Source organism: Hemiscyllium ocellatum, unplaced genomic scaffold, assembly GCF_020745735.1.
Source record: "Hemiscyllium ocellatum isolate sHemOce1 unplaced genomic scaffold, sHemOce1.pat.X.cur. scaffold_384_pat_ctg1, whole genome shotgun sequence".
NCBI classification, from domain to species: domain Eukaryota; kingdom Metazoa; phylum Chordata; class Chondrichthyes; order Orectolobiformes; family Hemiscylliidae; genus Hemiscyllium; species Hemiscyllium ocellatum.
The window spans coordinates 451,078-470,916 of NW_026868685.1; the positions used below are offsets into that span (position 1 = coordinate 451,078).

The 19,839-nt window shown below is 46.2% G+C and overlaps 1 long non-coding RNA gene across 1 annotated transcript; it reads left to right on the top strand.

Moving 5' to 3' along the window:
* Window positions 1–1,845: 1,845 nt before the first annotated feature.
* On the top strand, window positions 1,846–18,479 carry LOC132813563 (uncharacterized). The gene is made up of 3 exons (XR_009644108.1): window positions 1,846–2,080; window positions 12,674–12,766; window positions 14,113–18,479. It is a non-coding gene; the product is annotated as an uncharacterized LOC132813563 (long non-coding RNA).
* The last annotated feature ends 1,360 nt before the right edge of the window (window positions 18,480–19,839 follow it).

The following is a 19,839-nucleotide window of genomic DNA, read 5'->3' on the forward strand; positions in this document are numbered from 1 at the left end:
CCCCTCCCTCGCGCTCTCTCGCCCTCCCCTCTCTCGCCCTCCCCTCACACCCTCCCCTCTCTCGCCCTCCCCATCCCTCCTTCTCTCTCTCTCGCCTCTCTTGCCCTCCTCTCTCATCCTCCACTCCCTCGCCCTCCCCTCTCTCGCCCTCCCCTCCCACTCTTTATCCCCTCTCTCTTTCCCCTCTCTCGCACCCTCTCTCACCCCTCTCTCTCCCTCTCACTCCCTCCCTCTCCATCTCTCGCCCTCTCCCTCCCTTTTCCTCCCCCCCTTGCGCTCCCTCTCTTGCCCTCCCCCTCTCTCACCCGCTCCCTCCCTCTTGCCCTTCCCTCCCCTTCCCCTCTCTCGCCCTCCCCTATCTCACCCTATCTCTCACTTGCCCCCCTCTCTCTCCCTGCTCCTTCACTCTGTCTCCACCTTCTCTCACTCTCAACCGCCCTCAATCGGTGTCTCTCTCCCTCCGTTTCTCTCTGACTGAATCTCTCTCCCTCCTGTCCCTCTCTCCCTCTCTCTCAGACACACTCTTTCTCCCTGCTCCTTCCCTCTCCCTCTGACCCGAGACTGGAGGTGGGGTGTGGTTGGTGGGTGGTGTGGGGGGGGGGTGGGGGTGAGATGGGGTAGAGATGGAACTGCTGGAGGAGGCAGAGACGGGCAGGACAGAGAGTGTGAGGGTGAGGGAAAGTGAAGAGTGGAGGCAGGTGGAGAAACCGGGGTTGGGGGGATTGTGTGTGAGAGGGAGACGAGGGAGAGTGAAAGGGGGAGGTTGTGAGAAAGAGTGAGTGTGCAGGAGAGAGAGGGAGAAATGTGGAGAAAGAGTAGGGGAGAGGTAATGGGGAGGCCAGGCCCAGTGGGGGGGACAGAGGGAGTTAAACCCAGCTCCTGAGCTCAGGGGGCGGTGCCCTCCCCTTCCCTGAGGACCAGGACTTGGGGCTGAGTCTGTCTCTCTCCAGCTCAGCTTCTCCAACACAAAGACACACAACAACATCGGTCCCTCTGCTGCTCGGCACGCTGTCATCAGCATTTTTATTGGTTACAAATGGAAGTGATGGATACAGTCAGTGGGATGGTGCCTTTTCTCACTGGCCCCTGAGTTGTGAGAAACATTGAAATGTTTCCCTGTAACCCCCCTGTGGGATAAGGAGGGACAAACCAGCGCTCCCCTCAGTCTGTTACCATAGCGACAGGCTGCTCCATCGCTGAAACACTGAACTGAAATGAGAAAATCCCGGATGGTGTGATTAATGAGGGAATTTGATGGATGGATGGATTTGGGTGAAGGGATATTTCAGCACATTCTTCAGCTGCTGCCTGAACTTAGTCTGGGTCACGGCATAAATCGCGGTGTTTGTGCAGCAACTGAGGAGCTGCAGCATGAAGCCCAATTCCTGCACAAAGTCATGGAGATATATAGAGTCATACCCAATATCATCCATCCGGTACCATATAGAATACAGCATTAATATTGACCATAACAGGATGAAATTGGCCGAGATCACAAACAGTAAAATGATGGATTTTTTTCGGTTTCTCATTTCTGTGTCAGACTGAGCGTCCCCATTGGTGTGAGCGCGGAGTCTCCTGCGGGCTCTGCTGGTCACTAAAATGTGTCTGACGGTGAGAACATTGAGCAGCAGAATCAGGAGAAATGGGACACCCGGGGTTAGAATGTGGTGGAGGACTCGATTGTGACCCAGACACTGGAGAATCGAACAGCGTGTGTTACATCACAAAACCAGGGGGCGTTCCCCAGCCAATACCGAGCCGTGAGCATAAAATACCAGGAAATGTTCTTTAAACAGCTCAGCACAGTCACTGCTCCCAGAACCACAGCCGCCGTTTTCTCACTGCAATATTTACTTTTCAGCTTCTGGCAACAAATGGCCACAAACCGATCAAAGGTGAAAGTGACGGTGAACCAGACAGAGCAGTCAGTGGCTGCATAAAGCAGGACGGCATGGATATTACACACGGGGACGGAGTCCCTCAGGAAATAAAACTGTTCCCGATAAACAATGGGAATGTGTCTCAGGATCAGGTCGAGGATAATGACCAGGAGATCCGCCGCTGCCATGGCCCCCAGGTAACGTCTGACACATGGAGACAATCCACAATCTTTATAAAGCAGGACGTAGATGGTCACTACGTTAACTGTGAGGAAGGAAAACAAACCCATTATCCATCAGCCTGGAGGCAAAGGGACCCGTTTGATCGGGGACCCAGTGAGATTTTCAAATGTGTCCCTGTATTCAGGGATTTATTAAAATAATTGGAGCTGGAATAACAAATAGGAAGGTCGGAATTACTGACAAAAATGTGACATAAACCACAAGAAACCCTCCCTCCCCAAACACACAGAGACACATCCATAAGGACAGATGGTTTCTAGAACATTCCCACACACTCGATCACTCGAGAGCAGACACAGGTCACTCCTTCCCAGTTCCTAATACGGAGGGTGGGAACGTTGTTGTCCTGAAGGATTCTCTCCCAGTTTCCTGAAGACAAACGGAGTCTGGGAATTTCGTATATTTTGGTCTGAATTGTGGTCGATCCTGTGTCGTGGAGAAATGTAAACGCAGGGGAAACGTATTCCCCCTTTAACTGCCTGAGGGGCCTTCGGAACAGTGTCTCCTTCTCCCTGGAACGGGATCTCTTCCCTCGGGATCTTATCGTTTGTTCAATTCACTGACGTCCGGCCGTTCACAAACAAACAACGTCAGGGACAGAACGTTCCGGGGAATGTCAGTTATAGAATGTCAGGGACAGAACGTTCCGGGGAATGTCAGTTATAGAATGTCAGGGACAGAACGTTCCGGGGAATGTCAGTTATAGAATGTCAGGGACAGAACGTTCCGGGGAATGTCAGTTATAGAATGTCAGGGACAGAACGTTCCGGGGAATGTCAGTTATAGAATGTCAGGGACAGAACGTTCCGGGAAATGTCAGTTATCGAATGTCGGGGACAGAACCTACCGGGGAATGTCAGTTATAGAATGTCAGGGACAGAACGTTCAGGGGAATGTCAGTGATAGAATGTCAGGGACAGTAACCAGGAGCAGTTATAGAATGTCAGAGACCGAACCCCACCCCAGTGCATTGATCTGTACCCAGGAGCAGTTACCCTCCCAGCATGTAGGGCTGTGTACCCCACCCAGTGCATTGATCTGTAACACAGGAGCAGTTACCTCCCAGCATGTAGGACTGTGTACCCCACCCAGTGCATTGATCTGTAACCCAGGAGCAGTTACCCTCCCAGCATGTAGGACTGTGTACCCACCCCAGTGCATTGATCTGTAACCCAGGAGCAGTTACCCTCCCAGCATGTAGGACTGTGTACCCCACCCCAGTGCATTGATCTGTAACCCAGGAGCAGTTACCCTCCCAGCATGTAGGGCTGTGTACCCCACCCCAGTGCATTGATCTGTAACCCAGGAGCAGTTACCCTCCCAGCATGTAGGACTGTGTACCACCCCAGTGCATTGATCTGTAACCCAGGAGCAGTTACCCTCCCAGCATGTAGGGCTGTGTACCCCACCCCAGTGCATTGATCTGTAACCCAGGAGCAGTTACCCTCCCAGCATGTAGGACTGTGTACCCCACCCCAGTGCATTGATCTGTAACCCAGGAGCAGTTACCCTCCCACCATGTAGGACTGTGTACCCCACCCCAGTGCATTACCCAGTAACACTGTTAGATCCCTGCCCAGTGAGTGGAAACTTGCAGCCCATGCTGGAAGTGACAGGATGTGCAGCTCCCACCCATTTCCAGCTCCATATCCCCACTGTGCCATGACAAGGGGGTGCTGTGGGTGTGAACATCACTGTCTGAGAGAGATGGCAGGGGTATCAGTTTAAATATCACCACATGGGAGGGGTTTGGGGTATAGACAGAGAGGGGGAGACTGAGAGACAGTGTCATGGAAGGATGTGTTCCCAGGTGTCAGAATGCTGAAATGTAGACACTTCGATAGCATCCGGTAACATGAACCATACTTCCCAGGAAAGATGGGAAAAGGGAGATTGGTGTGAGGTCAGATGAAACAACAGCTGCTGTGTGGCTTTGAAATTACGTGTATGTAATTTTAATTAGTGTCATATTGAAACAGTATATTGCTGTAGAGTTGGAGTATGGTAATAAGCAGTTAGGAGAAAGAGGGTCCCAGAGTTGTGAATAGTTGATGTAAAATGTTCACTTTCAGAGTAAAAAAAATACATTGATACTTTTTGTTTAAACACTGGAATTTGGGAGTTCTCTATCACTCATATTTCAACAGTTTACAAGGTAACTTGAGCATTTCTTTATGTTTAGTTTAGTTTAACTTACCAGATGAGCTTCACGCCGTGCCCTAACAATTGCTGTGTGTGTATCTGTGTGTCTCTGTGTGGGGCAGGTCTGGCTGTCTCTGTGGTGCTGAAAGTGATGCAATGCCACCCTCTGCTGGCCTCCACACGCCACTGCACAGACATTGGCAGAGGGTGAAAACCAACAGGGATTCACTCAGAGAGGGGGAGGGAGAGGGCAGCTGCTCACAGCACCATCCAAACTGATGTCTTATCCATGTACTGATCTAAATGTCCTTTAAACGTTGTAACTGTCCCTATTTTCACCAGTTCCTCTAGAAGTTAATTCCACACACACGCCAGCTTCTGTCTGAAATAATTACCTCTCCTGACTTTTGTAAATCTTTTTCCTCACGCCTCAAAATATCCCTCAGTTTTGAATCCCCAACTCTCGGGAAAAGACATCAGCCCTTTAGCTTATCTGTACCCCTCATCATTTTATAAACCTCTGCAAAGTTACCCCTCCACCTCATACTCTCCAGTGAAAAAAGTCCCAGCCTATTCAGCCTCTCCTTATAGCTCAATCCCTCCATTTCCAGCAACATCCAGGTTAAACTCTTCTGAACCCTCTCCAGCTTAGTAATATCAAGGTCAATAATATCAAAGAGAATAGTCAAGGTATTTGCTAAGGGTACGGGGGAGACCAAACTAGAGGACATAGGCTTAAGGTGAGAGGGTAACATTTAAAAGTGACGTAAGGGGCAGCTTTTTCACCCAGAGGGTGGTGTGGCTATGGAATGAGCGGGCAGGATGACCAGACTGGACACAGTATTCCAGGAGAGGTCTCACCAATGTCCTGTACAACCTCAATATGACGTCCCAATTCCGATACTCAAAGGTCTGACCTATGAAGACAAGTGTGTTAAACACCTTCTTAGCCACTTTCTATATCAGATGCAAATTTTAAAGAATTAAACATGACGGCCTAGGTCTCTGTACTACAACACCACCAAAAGACCCTACTTTTAATTGTATAGGCCCTGTTCTTGTTTGATTTACCAAACCCAATGCCTGGCATTAATCCAGACTATCCTCCATCTGCCACCCCTCAGCCCAGTGTGCGATATGACTGCCATCTTCCCCTCCCCCTTCAATTTTAAAATGCCCACCCCTCTCCAGGAGGCCTGCACACTCTTGCCATGATTTTCACAAAGACCCTGACCTTGGGTTGCCTTGTGTGGTTAGAGGGAGGAGGGACAGATTGCAGACACAGTCGTGGGGAGGAGAGGCTGGACAGTAATCAGCGGCCTGGTATCATTTCATGGTTTTAGGCAGAGGGCAGACACATGTTAGAGGTGGGTAAGATTGATCGGTGTTTTGGGGTCAGAAATTAAGCTCTTCCTTCGCCTCTGGTGTTCAGTAATAAACATCTATTTGAGACCCTTCATTGGGCAGAGTGTTTCTGCGGGATTTCTTTCCCTAATATTGCAGACTACAGATAATAGCGATTAAAGATGGTCATAGTTAATTTCAATATTCAGCAAGTACACTCAATATCCTACAGTTGAGACAAATATCTTGCATTTGTTTAATAATACAAAGTGTTGTTTGTAATTCAGTAATAGTAACCTGATTATAATCAATCCACACTGAGCTGGAAGCGGGCACTAAAATATGACCCAAAATCTGGGTATGGTAGTATAGTGGGCAGTGTCCGTGTCTCTGAGCCAGAGCTCTGGGTTTGATTCCAATTCCTGAACTTGTGTCGTAGTGTTCCTAGCTCTGGACGAGAAGGCCTGGATTGAAGTCCTGCCTGTTGCAGAGGTATGTCACAGTATGACAGAACAGGCTGATGGACAAACATACAGGAGAATGAGGTGAGGGAAGCCATTAGCGTCCCTGCTGAGTACACTTGCAAGAAGTGCACCCATCTCCAGCTCCTCCAAGCCCGTGTTAGGGAACTGGAGCTGGATTTGGATGAACTGCGGATCATTCGGGAGGCAGAGAGAGTCATAGATCAGAGCTTTAGGGAAGTAGTTACTCCGAAAGTTCAAGATAGATGGGTGACAGTGAGGGGGAGTGGGAGGAGGAAGCCAGTGCAGGGACCCCCTGCGGTCATTCCCCTCAAGAACAAGCATACTGTTTTGGATACTTGTGGGGGGGATGACTTAGCAGGGGCAAGCAACGAGGTTCAGGCCTCTGGCACGGAGCCTGGCCCCGTTGCTCAGAAGGGAAGGGTGGAGAAAGGTAGAGCGATAGTTCTTGGGGACTCGATAGTGAGGGGTACAGACAGACGGTTTTGTGGGGGTGACAGTGACTCACGTTTGGTATGTTGCCTCCCAGGTGCAAGGGTACGTGATGTCGCTGATCGTGTTTTCCGGGTCCTTAAGGGGGAGGGGGAGCAGCCCCAGATTGTGGTCCACGTTGGCACCAACGATATAGGTAGGAAGAGGGGTGAGGATGTCAGACAGGCTTTCAGGGAGCTAGGTTGGAAGCTCAGAGTTAGAACAAACAGAGTTGTTGTCTCTGGTTTGTTACCCGTGCCACGTGATAGAGAGTCGAGGAATAGGGAGAGAGAGCAGTTAAATGCGTGGCTACAGGGATGGTGCAGGAGGGAGGGATTCCGGTTTCTGGACAACTGGGGTTCTTTCTGGGGAAGGTGGGACCTCTATAAAAAGGATGGTCTACACCTGAACCTGAGGGGCACCAGTATCCTTGGGGGGAGGTTTGCTAGTGCTCTTTGGGAGGGTTTAAACTAACTCTGTGGGGGCATGGGAACCAGGACTGTAGCTTTAGGGTACAGGACCTTGAGTGTAGGGAGGTTATGAATAATGCAGCGATCTCGAAGGAGGGTGCCTGTAAACAGAAGGGTGGATTGAAGTGTGTATACTTCAATGCCAGAAGTATAAGAAATAAGGTAGGTGAACTTGCAGCGTGGGTTGGTACCTGGGACTTCGATGTTGTGGCCATTACAGAGACGTGGGTAGAACAGGGACAAGAATGGCTGTTGCAGGTTCCAGGGTTTAAATGTTTTAGTAGGATCAGACATGGGGGTAAAAAAGGAGGAGGTGTGGCATTACTTGTCAAAGATAGTATTACAGCAGTAGAATGGACGATGGAAGAGGACTTGCCATCTGAAGTAGTTTGGGCTGAGGTTAGAAATAGGAAAGGTGAGGTCACCCTGTTAGGTGTTTTCGACAGGCCTCCTAATAGTCCTAGAGAAGTAGAGGATAATATTGCGAGGATGATTCAGGAAAAGAGTGAAGGTAGCAGGGTGGTTGTTATGGGGGACTTTAACTTCCCAGATATTGACTGGGAGAGCTATAGCTCGAGTTCATTAGATGGGTCGGTGTTTGTCCAATGTGTGCAGGAGGGTTTCCTGACACAATATGTAGACAGGCCAACAAGAGGTGAGGCTATACTGGATTTGGTTCTAGGTAATGAACCAGGCCAGGTGTTAGACTTGGAGGTAGGTGAGCACTTCGGGGACAGTGACCACAACTCGGTGACTTTTACTTTAGTGATGGAGAGGGATAAGTGTGCGCCGCAGGGCAAGAGTTATAGCTGGGGGCAGGGAAATTATGATGCAGTGAGGCATGACTTAGGATGTGTGGATTGGAAAAACAGGCTTCAAGAGAAGAACACTAATGAGATGTGGGGATTGTTCAAGGAGCAGCTACTACGTGTCCTCGATAAGTATGTACCAGTCAGGCATGGTGTAAAGGGCCTTGTGAGGCAGCCGTGGTTTAGTAAGGAATTGGAATCCCTTGTGAAAGGGAAGAAGGCGGCATATGTAAAGATGAGGCGTGAAGGTTCAGTTGGGGCGATAGAGAGTTATAAGGTAGCCAGGAAGGATCTAAAGAGAGAGCTAAGAGAAGCGAGAAGGGGACACGAAAAGTCTTTAGCTGGTAGAATTAGGGAAAACCCAAAGGCTTTCTATAGGTATGTCAGGAATAAAAGGATGACTAGGGTAGGTATCGGTCCAGTCAAGGATAGTAGTGGGAAGTTGTGTGTGGAGGCGGAGGAGATTGGAGAGACACTAAATCAATACTTTTCATCAGTGTTCACTCAGGAACAGGACACTGTTGCTGATGTGAATATGGAGTCACAAATGATTAGAATGGATGGTCTGGAAATATGCAGGGAAGAGGTTCTGGGAATATTGGAGAGGATGAAAATAGATAAGTCTCCTGGGCCTGATGGCATTTACCCTAGGATCCTATGGGAAGCTAGGGAAGAGATAGCAGAGCCATTGGCCTGGATTTTTATGTCGTCATTGTCAACGGGAATAGTACCAGAGGACTGGAGGATAGCGAATGTGGTCCCCTTGTTCAAGAAAGGGAGTAGGGATTGCCCTAGTAACTATAGGCCAGTGAGTCTGACTTCAGTGGTGGGCAAAGTCTTAGAGAGAATGGTAAGGGATAAGATTTATGAACATCTGGATAGGAATAACGTGATCAAGGATAGCCAGCATGGTTTTGTGAAGGGCAGGTCGTGCCTCACAAACCTTATTGAGTTCTTTGAGAAGGTGACTAAGGAAGTGGACGAGGGTAAAGCAGTAGATGTTGTGTATATGGATTTTAGTAAGGCGTTCGATAAGGTTCCCCATGGTAGGCTAATGCTAAAATTACGGAGGTATGTCATTGAGGATACATTAGAGGTTTGGATTAGGAATTGGCTGGCTGGAAGGAGACAGAGGGTAGTAGTTGATGGACTATGTTCATCTTGGAGTGCAGTTACTAGCGGTGTACCACAAGGATCTGTTTTGGGACCATTGCTTTTTGTTATCTTTATAAATGATCTAGAGGAAGGGCTTGAAAGCTGGGTAAGCAAGTTTGCGGATGTCACAAAAGTCGGTGGAGTTGTGGATAGTGAGGAAGGAAGTGGTAGGTTACAGCGGGATATAGATAAGTTGCAGAGCTGGGCAGAAATGTGGCAAATGGAATTCAATGTAGCTAAGTGTGAAGTCATTCACTTTGGTAGGAATAACAAGAAGATGACTTAGGATGTGTGGATTGGAAAAACAGGCTTCAAGAGAAGAACACTAATGAGATGTGGGGATTGTTCAAGGAGCAGCTACTGCGTGTCCTCGATAGGTATGTACCAGTCAGGCATGGTGTAAAGGGCCTTGTGAGGCAGCCGTGGTTTAGTAAGGAATTGGAGTCCCTTGTGAAAGGGAAGAAGGCGGCATATGTAAAGATGAGGCGTGAAGGTTCAGTTGGGGCGATTGAGAGTTATAAGGTAGCCAGGAAGGAGCTAAAGAGGGAGCTAAGAGAAACGAGAAGGGGACATGAAAAGTCTTTAGCTGGTAGAATTAGGGAAAACCCAAAGGCTTTCTATAGGTATGTCAAGAATAAAAGGATGACTAGGGTAGGTATCGGTCCAGTCAAGGATAGTAGTGGGAAGTTGTGTGTGGAGGCGGAGGAGATTGGAGAGACATTAAATCAGTACTTTTCATCAGTATTCACTCAGGAACAGGACACTGTTGCTGATGTGAATATGGAATCACAAATAATTAGAATGGATGCCCTGGAAATATGCAGGGAAGAGGTTTTGGGAATATTGGAAAGGATGAATATAGATAAGTCTCCTGGGCCTGATGGCATTTACCCCAGGATCCTATGGGAAGCTAGGGAGGAGATAGCAGAGCCATTGGCCTGGATTTTTATGTCGTCATTGTCAACGGGAATAGTACCAGAGGACTGGAGGATAGCGAATGTGGTCCCATTGTTCAAGAAAGGGAGTAGGGATAGCCCTAGTAACTATAGGCCAGTGAGTCTGACTTCAGTGGTGGGCAAAGTCTTAGAGAGAATGGTAAGGGATAAGATTTATGAACATCTGGGTAGGAATAACGTGATCAGGGATAGCCAGCATGGTTTTGTGAAGGGCAGGTCGTGCCTCACAAACCTTATTGAGTTCTTTGAGAAGGTGACTGTGGAAGTGGATGAGGGTAAAGCAGTAGATGTTGTGTATATGGATTTTAGTAAGGCGTTCGATAAGGTTCCCCATGGTAGGCTAATGCTAAAACTTCGGAGGTATGGCATTGAGGATACATTAGAGGTTTGGATTAGGAATTGGCTGGCTGGAAGGAGACAGAGGGTAGTAGTTGATGGATTATGTTCATCTTGGAGCGCAGTTACTAGCGGTGTACCATAAGGATCTGTTTTGGGACCATTGCTTTTTGTTATCTTTATAAATGATCTAGAGGAAGGACTTGATAGCTGGGTAAGCAAGTTTGCGGATGACACAAAAGTCGGTGGAGTTGTGGATAGTGAGGAAGGAAGTGGTAGGTTACAGCGGGATATAGATAAGTTGCAGAGCTGGGCGGAAATGTGGCAAATGGAATTCAATGTAGCTAAGTGCGACGTCGTTCACTTTGGTAGGAATAACAAGATGATGGATTACTGGGCTAATGGTAGGCTACTTGGTAGTGTGGATGAGCAGAGGGATCTTGGTGTCTATGTACACAGATCGCTGAAAGTTGCCACCCAGGTAAATAGTGCTGTGAGGAAGGCATATGGTGTACTGGGCTTTATTGGCAGAGGAATTGAGTTCCGGAGTCCTGAGGTCATGTTGCAGTTGTATAAGACTCTGGTGAGGCCTCATCTGGAGTATTGTGTGCAGTTTTGGTCGCCATACTATAGGAAGGATGTGGAAGCTTTAGAACGAGTGCAGAGGAGGTTTACCAGGATGTTGCCTGGAATGGTAGGAAAATCTTATGAGGAAAGGCTGAGGCACTTGGGGCTGTTCTCATTGGAGAAGAGAAGGTTTAGGGGAGATCTGATAGAAGTGTATAAGATGATTAGGGGTTTAGGTAGGGTAGATACTAAGAACCTTTTACCGCTAATGGAGTCAGGTGTTACTAGGGGACATAGCTTTAAATTAAGGAGTGGTAGGTATAGGACAGATGTTAGGGGTAGATTCTTCACACAGCGGGTTGTGAGTTCATGGAATGCCCTGCCCGTATCAGTGGTGAACTCTCCTTCTTTATGGTCATTTAAGCGGGCATTGGATAGGCATTTGGAAGTTATTGGGCTAGTATAGGTTAGGTAGGATTCGGTCGGCGCAACATCGAGGGCCGAAGGGCCTGTACTGCGCTGTATCCTTCTGTGTTCTATATTCTATTACTGGGCTAATGGTAGGCTACTTGGTAGTGTGGATGAGCAGAGGGATCTTGGTGTCCATGTACACAGATCTCTGAAAGTCGCCACCCAGGTAAATAGTGCTGTGAGGAAGGCATATGGTGTACTGGGGTTTATTGGTAGAGGAATTGAGTTCCGGAGTCCTGAGGTCATGTTGCAGTTGTATAAGACTCTGGTGCGGCCTCATCTGGAGTATTGTGTGCAGTTTTGGTCGCCATACTATAGGAAGGATGTGGAGGCATTGGAACGAGTGCCGAGGAGGTTTACCAGGATGTTGCCTGGAATGGTAGGAAAATCTTATGAGGAAAGGCTGAGGCACTTGGGGCTGTTCTCATTGGAGAAGAGAAGGTTTAGGGGAGATTTGATAGAGGTGTATAAGATGATTAGGGGTTTAGATAGGGTCGACACTGAGAACCTTTTACCGCTAATGGAGTCAGGTGTTACTAGGGGACACAGCTTTAAATTAAGGGGTGGTAGGTATAGGACAGATGTTAGGGGTAGATTCTTTACACAGCGGGTTGTGAGTTCATGGAATGCCCTGCCAGTAGCAGTGGTGAACTCTCCCTCTTTATGGTCATTTAAGCGGGCATTGGATAGGCATTTGGAAGTTATTGGGCTAGTGTAGGTTAGGTAGGATTCGGTCGGCGCAACATCGAGGGCCGAAGGGCCTGTACTGCGCTGTATCTTTCTATGTTCTATGTTCTATGTAGAATACTGTTACAGCTTTATGGGTATTGCCGAGTGGTGTTCGTGTCCCTACCTCTGGGCACAAAGGTCTAGGTGTAAATCCCAAAGAAGTGTCACCTAATATATCTGAACAAACCGATTAAAGTGGTTTTATAATTGTGGCTTGATGGAGAAAGAACAGGTGTCGGTGTTGCATTTCAGCATTTCGGCCCGGGATTATTGGAAGTACAGCCATTCTTGTTGATTGAAGTCACATTTCACAGCAGTAAAGGTTTATAAAATCAGAACGGTCATGGATAGGGTTTGTAGTCAAGGTTTTTCCCCAGGTTAGGGGCGTCCAAAACTAGAGGACATTGGTGGAAAGTGAGAGGGGAAAGATTTTGAAGAGACCTAAGGGGCACCTTTTCACATAAAGGGTGGTGCGTGTATGGACTGAGCTGCCAGAGGAAGTGGTGGAGGCTGGTACAACTCCAACATGTAAAAGTCATCTGGATGCTGACAGACCTGCCGAGCTTTTCCAGCAATTTATGTATTTGTTAAAATAAAACATTCATTTTAACACAGGTATCTGTGTTACCTGTTTGGATACAGGATTGGCTGGCCAGCAGAAGACAGCAAGTGGTAGCGGAAGGAAAATATTCTGCCTGGAAGTCTGTGGTGAGTGATGTTCCACAGGGCTCTGTCCTTGGGCCTCTACTGTTTGTAATTTTTTTAATGACTTGGATGAGGGCATTGAAGGATGGGTCAGCAAGTTTGCAGATGACACGAAGGTTGGAGGTGTCGTTGACAATGTAGAGGGCTGTTGTAGGCTGCAGCGGGACATTGACAGGATGCAGAGATGGGTTGAGAGGTGGCAGATGGAGTTCAACCTGGATAAATGCGATGTGATGCATTTTGGAAGGTCGAATTTGAAAGCTGAGTACAGGATTAAGGATAGGATTTTTGGCAGTGTGAAGGAACAGAGAGATCTTGGTGTGCAGGTACATATATTCCTTAAAATGGCCACCAAAGTGGACAGGGTTGTTCAGAAAGTATATGGTGTTTTGGCTTTCATTAACAGGGGATTGAGTTTAACAGTCGTGAGATCTTGTTGCAGCTCTTTAAAACTTTGGTTAGACCGCACTTGGAATACTGTGTCCAGTTCTAGTCATCCTATTATAGGAAAGATGTGGATGCTTTGGAGAGGGTTCAGAGGAGGTTTACCAGGATGCTGCCTGGACTGGAGGGCTTATCTTATGAAGAGAGGTTGACTGAGCTCGGACGTTTCCATTGGAGAAAAGGAGGAGGAGAGGGGACCTAATTGAGATATTCAAGATTATGAGAGAGATAGATAGTGTTGATAGCCAGAGACTATTTCCCGGAGCAGAAATGGCTAACACGAAGGGTCATAGTTTTAAGCTGGTTGGAGGAAAGTATAGAGGGGATGTCAGAGGCAGGTTCTTTACCCAGAGAGTTGTGAGAGCATGGAATGCGTTGCCAGCAGCAGTTGTGGAAGCGAGGTCATTGGGGACATTTCAGAGACTGCTGGATATGCATATGGTCACAGACATTTAAGGGTGCTTACATGAGGATCAGTGGCCGGAACAACATCATGGGCTGATGGGCCTGTTCTGTGCTGGACTGTTCTATGTTCTATGTATTCTGAATACATTAAACATTTTATTTTTTAATGACGCAGGGCCATATAAACATATCCTCAAATTGACCGAGACCATGTTCTGCTCAGGGTATGGCTCTGTGTATGACAGCAGCAATGATGCACCGACATGGAACAGGGAATGTGATGGAGACATAGTTTGGACAATGTACAAGGAGACCTCACATGGTCCAGTTTGGGAGAGAATGACATTATTGTGTGATTCAACTCAGAGAGGGAGAAAATGTCACCTGCCCGAGAAGAAACGGCCTATTGCACTCTCTCTCCTTCATTATTCCTCATCACAGTAACGTGTACGAGCTAAAACAAAACTCTACTGTTATTGTTACCATTCTTATTTTTATAGAATCCCAGCAGTGTGGAAACAAGCCCTTCGGCCCAACAAGTACATACCAACTTTCCAAAGAGTAACCTTCCCATGCCCTTACAGTTACCACTGACTAGTGCACCTAAAGTAGAAATCGCGGAACACGATGGACTATTTGACCAATCCACTTGAATTATACAGCTTTGGGCTGTGGCAGGAAACGGGAGCACCCATCAGAAGCTCACGCAGACAAGGGGAGAAGATCCAAACTCCACGCAGATAGTCACCCGAGGCTGGAATTGAACTCATGTCCCTGATGCTGTGATGGAACAGTGCGAACTACTGAGCCACTGTGCTAACCTGGAACCTCCTGCCAGCCTAATGCAAAGGGAATTCAGCCAAATCCAACTCTCCCAGGATAAAATCCCATTGCTAGCAGCTGTGTGAGTAGAATATCTTCAGAAGCAGAATCACATTTTGGACAATCTCTCAATTTTTCCTTTTGTCATGAGTTACACTAATATTTGGATAAGGTTCTTTCAACGTGAAATTGCACAGATTTGTGTGTGTGTGTGTGTGTGTGTGTGTTTGTGTGTGTGTGTCAGTGTTTTTAGAATGGGAAATATCGAGTCTTTATTTGCAATACGCAAACAGTTTGCCATCCATCTTTCCATCATAGTTGGAGTAACATTGCTCTGGATCGTAAACGTGTTGTTTTAGCAGATTACAGAAACTAGCCTGACTTGTTCCTAAAACTGACCCTGACCCAGTCTGAGACCGATATCATCGGCCATATCACCGACCTGGTTACATTTAACATTTGTTGTGAGCAGTGGGGGAGTGGGACTAGAAAAGGAAACAGTGACCCAAAAAGCCGGGGAACTATAGACCGGTGAGCCTGATGTCAGTGGTGGGTGAGTTGTTCGAAGGGATTCTGTGGGATAGCATTTACATACGTTTGGGAAGGCAAGGACTGATCTCATTAATGTGTCATTAATTTGATTGAGTTTTATGAAGAGGTGACAAAGAAGATTGATGAAGGCAGTTTGGTAGATATTGTCTATATGGACCTCAGCAAGGTGTTCATAACATTCCGATTGGTAGGCAGATTAGTAAGGTTCGGTCACATGGGATACAGAAGAAGCTCATCACAATTGGCTTGAAGGAAGAGGGATATTTTTCAGACTGGAGGCTTCTGAGCAGAAATTATACACTTAATGGTAAGGGCCTGGGGAGTGTTGTGAAACAAATGGACATAAGGCTGCAGGTACATTGTTCCTTGAAAGTGAAGTTGAATGCAGACAGTGCGGTACAGAACACATTTAACACATTTGCCTTAATCAGTCAGAGCATTGAGTATAGGAGTTGTGGTGGAGGGAAATGGGGTTAGCGTGGATGGACATTTACAAGGTGGAGTCGAACCCTTCTGTTAATTAAAACCAAACACCCAGAAAAGGTCGCCTCACCTCGTAATCTGTTAAAATATGAGCGACACAATTCTCCTACATTCCACTATTTAAACAAAGATTAACAAGTTTATTTCTTAACTTTATTAGTGAACACTAAACAACAGCTATTCACAAATACAAGCCCCTCTTTTCTTAGCTACTTACTATCTGACTCGAACTCTGTAAAAAGTATGTTGTTCCAACAACCCACATATTAAACATTACAATCTCAAGACCATACAGTCTCTATCTTCCCCGCTGTATTCACTCTTTCAGCTGCTGATCTCCTTGGTTCATTTTTTTTATTGCAAAGAGGTTTGCATGAACATGTGTCTTTGATAGAGTGTGTTTGAGATGGTCAGTTAGCACTCCTGCTCTACAGCAGTTGCTCTACTGTTGGATGGCAGTAGCTCTCTCTAGTGTTCAAAATGCTGGGTTTATATACTCCCCATGATATAATAATTCTCATAATTTGATTGCTTTCCAGGCGTCCAAACAATAATATTCAAATTCTGTTGGCTTCTGGTATCCTGAGTGTTATTTAAACTCTTTGGTTACATTTGTATGGCTGTCAAAACAGCAACCAAAACTCAGGAATCCATTTCTCAGCTAATGGTGACATGTGGAACAGTGTGACCTTCAGCTGGCATCTGTGGCTTTAATTTCTACTCAGTAAAACTCGATCTGTTTTAAAGTGTCCATATATGTTTTTGTCTTCATAACATCTCCCCGCTTCAGAAAATAAAATGAACTAGCTGAATGAAAAGATGTCAACATTTGTTTTCCTCTAACTCTTAATCCCAATTTTATGAAATACCAAAGTGTTAATCTCAGTTATATCATTCATATTAATTCTGCAAACCAATACAACACTGGAATAAGTCAAATCTTATCTACACTTTTTCCTTTAAATCCGCGAATACATATCTGCTATCACATTATAGGAGACACAGCATGAACACTTTGTAAGTTTAAAGTTGGTAAGGTAAGACTCCAATGAAATAGTCTCATATTCTGGTCTTTAAATATTCCAAAAAATGCGAGAGATTTGTCGTTGTCCACAACCATCTCCGACAATTTGTTTGTCATATACACATTAAAATATCGTCAGGCCAGTGTGCAACATAATAATTCTTGTTCAATAATGGAGATTTTCTATTTTTTTTCTCTGTTGGATATTGAGTTTTTTCGACAAGTAGCCAATTAGCCATTCAATTCCATCACCTTTTTCCATATCAACACATCTCTGACCCCTATATCCCGAGCATCAAACACAATTTTCAAAGGGTTTCAGAATATTTGGTGCAGCTAAAACTGGTGTAGTGATTAAACCTGCTTTAAAATTCTCAAATACCTCCTGGCATTGTTCTGTCCACCACAATTCTGTGTTCTTCTTCAGTAAATCCATCAGTGTTGCCAAGACGCTGCTGAAGTTTTGAACAAACTTCCGATAGAATCCACTCAGTTCCAAAAATCAAAGCACCTCGTTCTTCGAGGATGATCGTGGAAATTCCTCAAAGCCCTTCGTTTTTGTGCTCCATGGGGTCAACCTTCCATGTCGAATATAATGTCCCAAGAACATCACCTCCGCCTTCGCGAATTCCATTTTCTTTCTGTTTATTACCAAGTTTGCTTCTTGTAATCGTTCAACATGCTCTGCCAACTGTAACATGTGAGCTTTTAATCACTTGCTGAAGATCACTACATCATACAGATAAGTTGCACAATTTGTTCATATGGCCACCCCTCTATTCTTGAGTGTTAAATGTGGCTGGTGCATTATTCATCCAGATGAAATACTCGACAAAGTTTTTTTGTCATCTCCGGTATCTTTACCAGGTAGTTTAACTGACTTCACACTTTTTTTTAATTTGAAAGGGGCCTGGCTTTGAATGGTTTTCTTACCACTGGTGGCGAAACTAATACGTCATCCCCACGGGAAATCGTCAAAGTTTCAGAGTTTTTATCTGCCACCTGCGTCACTCTACACTGTGCCCTCTTCATGTGCTGTTTAACTAACTCACCTACTCGGTCTAATCTCTCTCTCACCTCTGATACATAATCCAAGTGTGAGATCTCCGACTTTGGTCCTGTCAATTTATATTTAATTAGTTTCTAAGGACCTCTCACTTCATGTACGAATATTAAATCAAAGGAAGTAAAGTGAGTTGATTTATTTGGGGCATCTCTAATTGCAAACAATTTAATGGGGCACCTTTATCCCAACCATTCGGGTAATCCTGACAGTACGCTGTTAACATGGTCCTCAGTGTCTGATGCTAACTTTCCAAGGCTACCTGGGATTCAGGATGGGACGCACTTGATTTGAAGTGCTGTATGCCTAAGATATCCATGACTTCCTCAAACAGCTGAGCAATAAAATGAGACCCTTGGTCTGACTGAATCTCTCTGGGCAGTCCACAGCGAGTAAAGAAAGCTACCAATCCCTCCACCTTCATTTTTGCCTTAACACTCCAATAATGGAATTGCCTCTGGAAATCTGGTAGACGCATCCATTATGGTCAGCAAATATTGGTTTCCACTTTTACTTTAGAGAGGGGAGCTACACAATTAATCATAACCCACATGAAGGGTTTCTCGAATGCAAGAATTGGCAACAAAGGTGCTGGTTTTATTACTGCCTGTGACTTACCGACCATTTGGTCTGTATGTCACGTACAACAAAAATGAACCGCGTCCTTGTGCATTCCAGGCCATTAGAAATGCTTCTGTACCTTAGCCTGAGTCTTCTGTACACCTAGGTGACCGCCTGCAGAGAGTTTATGTGCGACCCGTAACACTGTACATTACTGCTAACACAATCTCGTGCACTTCGGACCATTTCCCTTCTGCAGTAACCTATCATGGTCTCCATTTTAATTTTATGATTCTATGTTTAAGTTAATAACGTTCAACAATATATTCTGATTCCTTTTCTGTGTGTGTGCATGTATATGTGTGTGTGTGTATATATCTGTTGTAAGTCCATTAGACTTTCTGGACTAAACAGCTCTGCCTGATCCTCTGCCTGTTCAGGTTTTTCCTGCACCGTTACATCAAACAGGGTGTCAGTTCACTGAGCATCAACTCATTTGTCTTTTGAGTTCATTTCTTCTTCCTGCTGTAACTTATGACAGTGGGATCTTGTTACTACACAGTCTGGAAAATATCCTGGGTAATTTTCCTTTAACTCACCAATTCCCTCATCTTCCTTTGTCTTCTCCACCACAAGAGGTGTCCCTCCCAACTTGCTTCCTGCTAAATCGTTCCCAAGAACAAGCTCTATTCCTAGAACTGACACTCTGTTACTCACTGTCACTGTTACTTCCCCAAACTTGATTTGGCATTCCATCCTGATGTTACACAAGGGAATGCTTAATTTCTGTCCCCATTCCACAAGTTATCACGTTCTTGATTATAATGCCAGAAAGAATGAAAAAAAAACCTTTCAACTCTTACTATTAGAGGGTGAGAGAAAGTGAGGGCGGCAGATGCTGGAGATGAGAGTTGAAAAGTGTGGGGCTGGAAAAGCCCATCGTGTCGGCAGCATCCGAGGGGCAGGAGCGTTGACGTTTCAGGCATCAATCCTTCATTAGGAAAATTGGGCGTAAGGGAGGGTGAAGGAGGTTGAGAAATAAATGGGAGGGTGGGGGGTGGAGCTGGGTGAAAGGGAGCTTTGAAGGCAATTAGTAGATGCAGGTGCATTGTGATGGTGATAGGTCGGAGAGGAGGGTGACAGGACACCTATCGGTGGTAGGACAGCTGGAACCCTCAAACTGTACAGCATCAACGTTGACTTCACCAAATTCCAAATCTCCCCTCCACCAACCTCTCCTAGATCCAACTGTTCAACCTAGCATAGCCCTCTTGAACTGCCCTAACTGTCCATCTTCCTTTCCACCTATCGATTCCACCCTCCCCTCCGACATATCACTGTCACTCCCACCTACATCTTCTTATTGCCTTCCCAGTGACCCTCCCACCAGCCCAGCTACTACTCTCGTATTTATCTTCCAGCCCCCTTGTCCCCCCACCACGTTCCGGACAATGGGTTTCTGCCTGATATTCGATTGTCCTGCTGTTCGGACGCTGCCTGATCTGATGTGCTTTTCCGGCGCCTCACTTCCCAACTAATAGAGAGTGAGCAGATCCCTTATCTCACAAAATTATAATTTCTTATCCTTCTCCCCCTGTTCTTTCTGAGTAAACTTTACCTACAGAGGCGAATTCTTTAGAGAGATCAGGCACTGCCTCCATACCCAGCCCTTGCCGAGGCTGTGCAATGTCCTGCAGCTCCTCGGCTGCACTTGGGGTTTCC